This window comes from Apium graveolens, chromosome 6, assembly GCF_009905375.1.
Source record: "Apium graveolens cultivar Ventura chromosome 6, ASM990537v1, whole genome shotgun sequence".
NCBI lineage: Eukaryota > Viridiplantae > Streptophyta > Magnoliopsida > Apiales > Apiaceae > Apium > Apium graveolens.
Genome location: NC_133652.1, coordinates 42,498,351 through 42,508,049, shown reverse-complemented (window position 1 = coordinate 42,508,049; position 9,699 = coordinate 42,498,351).

Sequence of the window (9,699 nt, the reverse complement as noted above, 5' to 3'; positions counted from 1 at the left end):
ATGAACTTTGTCAATCAGAACATCTAGCTCATGCTCTTAGAGTTCTGATATTTGAAAGAGAAACTTGAAGGCATCTATCTACACCACCATCATTGATGTTAACAACAATTCTCTTATGTAGATAGTTCTCAATATTCACAACTACTGCCCTAACAGATTTGATAGTCTTGGCGAATGCTCTTTTGTATGTGATGAAGTTATTTTGAAGAGACATTCTCAAGACTGCAAGAAGTTTACTGGATTATTGATCTTTATTTGGCCCTTCTGCAGCCTTGATGAGTCTTTCTTTTCCTACATCTTGGACTTGTTGAGTTTGTGAAGATATTTGGCCAACCTGAATAGGAAACTTAGATTTAGATTTAACATCCCTGGATTGTTGAATCCTAGCCTCAATCTCCCCCTTAGTCTTGGTGACAGGAATGAGTAGGGCAGTTGGTAATTCTGGCCTTATTTCTTCAAGTAGTGAGGGCAGTGGTATATTGAGCTTCCCCATGATGGCCCCCAAAGCAACAAAATTCTGCATTTGGAGATGCTTGTAAGAGTCCACCAAGGTTTTGATATATGATTGTATCCATGAGCAAGGCTGAAAGAGTGTATCTGCTAGTGTGCATTTGATCTAACTTCAGTCTTGTATCATTAGAACTAATGATATGTTATTGAACTTGTGCATTCAGGGCCACAAATGAAGTTTTAAGATTTTTGACACTTGTCTCTACTCCACTCAGATCATACCTAGACATCTGATCAGCAAAATTGGAGAATTTGATTTTAATCTCATTCTAAGAAGGGATGATTTGATCCATCTTTTCCCTTACTATCTTCATTATTTTGTCTTGATGTCCATTCAATGTGATTTGAAGTGCCATTCCATAGTTGTGGAAGGCCTTGATTTGAGCTTTGTATACATCATTGATGGCATCATACATTTCCTGAGGAGTTAGGGATCTAGCATTGCTTCCCAGAATAGTGATATACTCCTCCCTGAACTGAGCTAGAACAACATCCATTTCAATAGAGAATTTCTTATCCAACCAAGCATCACAGTTTGCATCCTGACCAGCTTCATCAATAATTTTAGCTTGATTTTCTTCAACATCTTCCTGGTAGGTGAGCATGATATCTTGGTAGTCCTGATTTGACATATTGCATGTGAGCAGCTGTTGTGAGATTTGTGCAAGGCCTCCAATCTGGTCAACTACAATATCTTCAGTGGTTAAAGGTTGATTTCTAATTTCTTGGAGCCACTGGGAGATGAGATGATATGGTTGAGGTTGAGAAGTTGAGGGTTGGTGTGTTGGGTCAGAACCACCTGTGACAGGAATCATAGTTTGACTCACAGATTGCTCTGTGTTTATGACAGGACGTTGTTCTCCACTTGTAGTGGGAACCTCCATTGGAATTAGAGGGGATTTGACTGTGCTACTGTCATTTACAACAACCTCAAACCCTTGTATGTCTTGCACCACACTGTCACTTAAATATGCTATACTTGCCTCCTCTATGACAGGATCATTGGCAATTGTACTCCCAGCTTCAATTGTCAGAGCAATTTCAGCCAGGGTTTTGAGGGGAGTTATTCCTGGAACAGGAACCTCCAATTGAATTGAAGATGATTTAGATAGCTCCCCCTCAGAAGTACTACCCTCAAACCTAACAGTCTGTGAAGACTGATTTTCACATGAAGGTGCATTTCTGTCTGTCACAGTGTTTTCAGTGAAAACTGATGAAACCCCTGTGTTTGTGTTGGTGTCATCAAGGTCTACCCCAACATGTAGCCTCTCACCAACTAATTATGGTTCATGGGTATTGAGCAAGGTTTCATGAACCAAGTCACTTGAATAAGGCAACACTTGAGGATTTGATTTAAGTGTTTCAGTATAGGAAGAAGAATATTAGATATAAGATTTTGAAGCTCAGGACTGAGTGTTGGCAGCTCCCCCTGAATGGATGAGGGAGCTTCAAGGGAACTGCTCTCCTTGTGTGTGTCATCCTTATTTCTTCTACCATACACTTGGATTTGTTCAAGTATTGGATGTGCAGACTCTTTACAAGGTGCATTGGGGAGAATGCTCTTTTTAATAGAAACACCCTGTTGAGAGGATGTCTCTAGAATCTGTTTTGACCCCATTTGTACAACTGCATCCTTTTGGGAGGGTGCAGAGGTGGCTTAAGCGATCAGCTCAGTTTTTCTAGCCTCCTTTGTCTTTATGACCAATGATGACTCAAGTTCTGTATGTTTCTCACCACTCTCATTTATGATTATCAGGTTTGTCTGCTTTCTCTTCTTTTTACTCACTTCACCCTTTTGGGAGGATGAAGTGGTTGGTTTCCTAGCTTCTAGAGGTATAAAAAGTGGTCTCATCTTGGGAAGACCCCTGTTGGTTTTCCTGAATTTATACTTCTACAGGTTCAGGGACCATAGATGTACTAGTTTGTGCATTTGATCTCATGTTAGGCATAGGGTAAGGGTAAGTCCTAAACCTCTCCATCATGAATGTAGTGATTTTCAGACTCACATTTACCTTATTCTTTGTAGTAAGTGAACCAAATATAATTTTAGACACTTGCTTACAATTTCCTATCTTAGTGTTGTCTATACCATTCAAAAAATGTATGTCTGATACCTTATGATTTAAAGTAGACATAATAAATCTAGGAATGAAAATTTCCTTACCTCTAGCAGATTGGGGCATGGTCAGCCTGGTGGCAAGTTCTTCCAAGATCAATAGACCAACATTCAAGTGTTTGTTGTGGGCTATTAAGAACACCAGCTTCTGCACCACACTTGAGATATTGCCATATCCTGTCTTCCTGCATGTGAAGATCCTTACTATAGAATCAAACACAAAGGATCATTCCTTCCTTAGGTTTGTTCTGTTAAAGCTTGCCAAGTTGATTCTTCCACCATAGTTGATGAAGTCCATGACCTAAGCTAGTTCATCCTGGGTTGGCACCTCCACTAGATTTGCAGTTGGAAGACCCAAAGCTGCATTCATATCTTGCTCATTGAACTCAATCTGTTGGCCTCCAATTGAGAAAGTCACCACCAAGGACACAGAGTTGTCATACATAACAGTTCTCACTACTGTTGTTGTCCAGAATTTATGCAGAACATCCAAGTATAGGACACAGAGTCTCGGGGACTTCTTTATAAGCCATTTTAAACTTCTTGATAAGTCATTCTAGAGTTCTCGAATGACTTCTCTATATAACTTGATCTGTGACTTGTAGATTTCTTGATTTAAAACATTTTTTCAAAAACAGATTTATTCAACTCCAAACTTCTTTACCTTTTCTCTGAGGCATGATCTTGTTGATCTTCTTCCAGAGTTTATTCTTAGGCTTGAGACTGTTTACAGAAAAATACTTCAGTCTGATCTTTAGCAACTTTACAGACTCAAGTAATACAATATAAAATACAGATTTAGATTATCATACAACTAATTCTTAGGGATGTCAATTTGACTTAGTCTTGTTATAATGAAGGCATATCTTGCAAAGCACAGAGCTTCATCTTTTTTCCGCCAACGAGAAAAAGAAGCTCCACCACTGAATTTATCAGGCATAACCGATAAATCAATTGGCTGGGGAAAATGATACATGGTCCAATCAATGGTAGCAGTACCACTGTAACAGCCCGCACTTCCGGACTATTAATTCTAAATCGAAACTAATTTAAAATAGAATTATTAATCTAAAATTCCATTACAAAAGTGATTAAACGAATGCGTAGCTAAAAGTGGAAATCCAATAGTCAATCTACTCCAATACTAAGATCCTCGAACTCCAATGCTATCCAACTCGAACTCTTAGACGAAACCTGAAATTGAAAGGGGTGAGCTACAAAGCCCAGCAAGTACAAATTGACTAACTATTTAACTGGAAAACAATGGGTGTTTTTAATAAAACAAATTTTCTCAAAACGATAATAATTTTGTAAAAACAATTTCTAAAATAAATCCAACCCAAAGTTCTATATTTTAATATTCAGAATTTAAAACAGAAGAGAGCAGATTTTTATAACAGATCTGAACAGAGTAAAACATAACGAAACGATAATTCTTATAATTACGACAGTCTTGATCTACGGCCACACTTTGCCAGTAGCCGGCATCTAATTCTTATTCTTATTCTCATATACCACACTTTGCCAGTGGTCGGCATCTAAAGTTCAATAATTACGCGCCCTTAATAGGTATCTAAAGTTGCACACTTGTGTGCCTACTAAGGGTATCTAAGGCTAGTTCCGGAACTATAACGTAAATTACGAACGGGTTCGAAAACATAGAGACTGGGTTTCAAAAGATTCTCGTATCTTATTTCTTATACAGTTCGAAATAGAATTCTTATATCTTATACGAAATTCGAAAATCAGAGTATCAAAACTTTTTCGAAAACAAAAGTAAGTCAAAAAGTACTTACCTCAAAGCCTGACTATATCTGAATATAGCATATTTGACCCTCTAAACGATGTTTTCTTGGAAAACACAAAGCTCGAAAGTTGTAGATAACGAAAAGACCTTTCCGAAAAGTCCAGGATCACTGAATTCTAACTTACGATGAATTTTCTACGAATTTTACAAAATAGCTGATTTTTGCTGAGAAGAGTCCTACGAATTTTAATGATTAAAAAGAGGAAGACGAATATGATGTATATATAATGATACAAAACCCTATATCTTAACCTACAAGCTATCCATTTTAGAATCTGACCCAAATTTTAGGCCCATTAGTCTAATTAAAGTTTAAATCCTAATCCTTATCCAATTTTAATCCTTTTTATTCTATTATTCAATTATTATTCTAATATTAAAAATTACGGGATATTACAACCACCAGAACCAGAACCAGTCTCAACAGTTTTAGGAACATCAACATTTTCGTTAACCATCTTGCTAATTACACAATATAATAAATAATCTCTTCAAGTTTGTTGGGTATATTTATTAACACTACGCGCAACAATGAGGCAGTTATGTATATCACAATTAACAAGAACATGCAATAAACCAAATAATGAAACAAAACACAGAGGCAAAAAAGAATATAAATCAGTAACTGAATTGACAAAGAGAGGATAGACTACTTAGCTTTAACAGAAGCTTTAATAAATCTAAAAGAACTATGAACAGTTAAGGCGCCTAACCTTCAAGAAGTCTAGACTGTTCTTGAAGAGATTATTGCCCTACTTACGTTGTGTTGGGTTGCAGCAATATCACTTCCAGGATATAACAGCACAGAGCAATTCATCCACCAACACGTAAAGCTCAACAGCGACCTGACCTCAGTTCGCCTAGAAAACCTATGCTAATCTGTATATTATGGAGGAGAGAAAAAGAAAGAGATAACAACTAGGATTTCACAATTTTGTGATTGGCATATATATTACAAACATTTTGTTCAGTATATAATACAACACAAAATGTAACTGAATATTTTACATTAATTAAAATAAATATTCCGACTTAATATGTATTTAATATAATATTTCCAGAAACTAAAACATAATAGTCAGGATTTATTACAGCAAATCATGACTAGCAAGCCATCATGATCTACTAGCCACAACAAATCCTGACGCTGTCAACCATAGCAAATCCTGATCCAGGGGCATCAGGATCAGTCCATCAATCGATAATACACATTAAACTTCAAACGATAATGCACATTGTACTTCAACGGATAAATCCATCAGTACTTCAACGGATACCGAGTTATGTGCATCAACGGATCAGATTCAATATTCATAATAAAATAATATAATATGTCAGTAAATATTTTAATTAAAGAACCAGTAAAATTCCTCGCCCAGGTCACCTCGCGTACACGAGATGCCGAGACATTCGCCCAAATCGCCCTTCGACCCGACCCGACCTGACCCGAGTCGTAGCATGGCGAGGCGGCGGCGGCGCGCGTGTGCGTGTGCGGCGGCGGCACACAATAACACCATGCACACCCACATGCCTTAGTAGTTGGTATACTACTCTTGCACATGGTACTATATACAGCACCACACCCCTATTTACTTAATCAATGTGGGACAAAACCCACAAACCCATTTAAAGCTACTAACTTCATCTCAATTTCTATATGGATTACATTAAGAAAATGACATAGGTCCAAACATGAAAGTTTAAGTCCTCATTACAAGGAACAACCTTCAACAATTAGCTTTAGAAAATTACATCAAGAATATGTCTAAAACATGCCTTAAACTTTTCATTTTCTAACAGTGATGTGATGTTACTGCTACCACTGCTGATTTTATCTAGTTTTTTTATAGAGTGGAGCTGCTCGCAGACCGTCTTGCACTATCTTGCACTAAAGCAGCAGTTCCAGTCAAGTGCCCTTGTTTTCTTCCTCTAGCTGATGCGATGTAGGAATTGAAGTGTAAAAATTGCGATGTGTAATAACAATTAAACATAACCCATTCCCAACATTCAACACTAAGATTCTCAAATTTTACAATATGTTCTGTAATCTTATCTTGTTTCCAATACAAATAAACTCTAAATACTCCTTGAACCTAAAATAGACTCGCTAGTGGCACCTAGTTTTAATTTCTAGTCTTTAGTCTTTTTTTCCATACGATCTCTTCCTTTTTCAAGGAAATAATGTGATATAATAATCTCATATTCATCTCAATTTTTTACGAAAACACGTGTTCTTTATGCATAAGGCGTTTTTGGTCATTTGTCTAGGAAAAAGGTATGGAGAAGTTTTGTTTGTTACCTAGTAGCATCATTTATGCCATCTATAATTTGGACTTGAACCCTCTATGATCGAACAACAAGTTAATGTTCATATAATTATTTTGTCAACTATGATGTAGCATCAATGTGCAGAATAAAATTACTAACTGCTCCTGTAGTCAAGACTCGTTCGCATTGCTAGATTAAATTCTCGTACTCTTTTAGGGGCATCTAACCATAGTCCATAGTAAGCTTCGTTCGGGAACTAAAGAGACATAAGGGTGGCAGTTGGCACAATTGATTCTAGACTATAATAAATATAACCAGAGTCAAAGTCAGGGAAGTTGTCAATTCATTGGTCGAAGACATGTATCATAGTATAGTAAGAAACAACAATCTATGTTAACTTCCACAGCCGAGGCAGAATACATAGCTACTGGAAGTTGTTGTGCTCAAGTGCTTTGGATTGAGAATCAACTAATAAATTATGGCCTAGTGTTACAAAAGATTCCAATAATGTGTGATAGTACTAGTGCAATATTGTTGTTAATCATGTAACGCCCCCAAATCCGGGGTCAAAAGATTTGGTTGTCACTATAAAACCTCAATTTAAAATAACATGTTTAATAACAAACAGTTCTCAATAACTAAAATATAGCATATGTGACCCAAACTAAATCAAGATCTTTTCAGGTTACAGTTCTAGAAACAAGAATTCCAAATTTTCATAAGTAATTTTTTTCTTTATTTTAAAACTCTTTTTCAATAATTTACAAATTCAAAACTAAACCCACTAGTATAACTTCAAAAAGAAGTATACTAGGCTCAATTATAAGATAACACAACTATAATATATATATACAAACAACTTTACATAATAGAACCTACTCTAGTCCGCAAACCCTCGATATAAATTTTTTAGGTAAAAAGTAAAAAGTAAGACCAATCTAATGCATATGAAATCATGGCCAACAGTAATTTAAATAATAATAAACGCATAATAATTCATTTAACACGTAACAAAATAGTCATAAAATATTATTTTTAAATATGTTCACTCACCCGATATCAGGGTGAACCTGAATAAAATATCAAATATAATGATTCAAATAAAATTATCCACTCGATCCCTATTCGGCTTTTAAATTAAACTTTTGAAAATAGTAAAAGTAAATAATTTTTTCACAATAATTGACAAGGATCGGGACAACTAACAATTAGCATACTGGTCCACATAAATACACGAATTCATCAAGTAGGAATAAAATATCCACAATTTTATTCCTTCAATATCATAAAATTCACATAAAATAATCAAATAATAATAATAATAATAATAAAAATAAAAATTTCTGAAAATCCGGGATATTACAATATAAATCCTACATCATTACTACAATCCAATTTCTACTTAAAATATTATGGCTAGGATGTAAATGATTCAAACTTTTCTAGTATTTTGTGAAGACGAGTTTGAACTACATTAATCGGCTCAAAACGTGCAAACCTATTCAAATTTTATTTTTCACTATTTATATAATATTCCTGGGTTTCGACATCTCGATTATATATTATTTAACTATTCGATTTTATCCTAAACCGGATTAGTCGTTATTTTTAGGGTCTTATCGAATTATTCAGTTAATAAATATATGTAGTAACATATTTTTCAACAATATCTCGGTTCAGTTGCTGATTTCAAATAGAACAAGGGGTTGAGCGAATACTTAATAATTTTGCCTGGTGTTAATTGTAATCAAGAGAAAAGGTTGCGTTTTAATCTGAGATGTGGCAACAAGTATAAGTTTTTGGCCCGGAGACATTAAGAATTAAAGAGGACGATGGTTCTTATGGCATATGTAAGTCCCATGTGAAAAAAAAGATCAAGATATTGTCCCGCTTACTTTACATATTTTTATATATCATTATATATCACTTTATACTAGAACACATCAGTGCACACATAAGTCGGAGGTATTTTGAGAAAACAACCTCTTTATTTTTTGGAATGAGGGTACGGCTGCATACATGTACTCTCCCCGTATACTGTCCTATACGGTATTTACTAGATATTGGTTGATTGATTGATTGGTTGATTGGTTGATTGTATAAATATAGCAAGTATATTATAATTAATTTTGAAAAAAGTGGAGTGTACTTAGTCAAATTAATTATTTTAGATTAAGACATTTTACAATGTAAAATTTTAATGACAAATCTGTAAATAAAAACAGATTCCTTTCATTCAAAAAAATATCTCTCAGGCCCATTTTTTCTTCATCCCCCTTAATTCACAAAAATATCCACATGTCATTCTCATGCCCAAAAATCCTATCAATTAAATATTGCATTTTGAATTAAAATTGTTACATCAAATTTAAAATATTAACTAACATGATTAGTATATGATGATAAAAATGATAAATAAGGAATTTTTTTGATGTAATAGTCAGTTTAAAATTTAAAAATGTTCTACAATTTGACATAAATTATTTTATAATTTTATAACTAGTTAATTGCATATTAACGTATTATAATAAAAGATTTATGTATTATATATATAATTCTAGTATTTAGTTATTTATTTGGCACTGAAAAATGGATTTAAATTTGTAAAATTTCAAAGTAAAATTGTTATAATGTTATTAAATGATGTAAAGTTTGTAAAATTTTATTAATTGAACATATAAATGGTAAATGTAGTCATGTTTTTTTCAGTTAAATCTTTTTAGGATTCTAAGTAATAAGTAAAAATGTAATAGAAGTAAAATTATGAAAGCTTTTCTTTCTTTATCTTTCCATTCTTAAAGTTTCTAATATCCATGAAAACTTTTCTTTCTTTATCTTTCCATTCTTAAAGTTTATAATGTCCATTCATTCTAGTTAATTTATGTATATATTAATATTTTACCTATCATAAATAGTAGACACCAAAAATGTTATACTTTTTTTTATGAAAGGAAATAACTAAACTTTTTACAACGCAATAAATTTTAAAAATTATGTT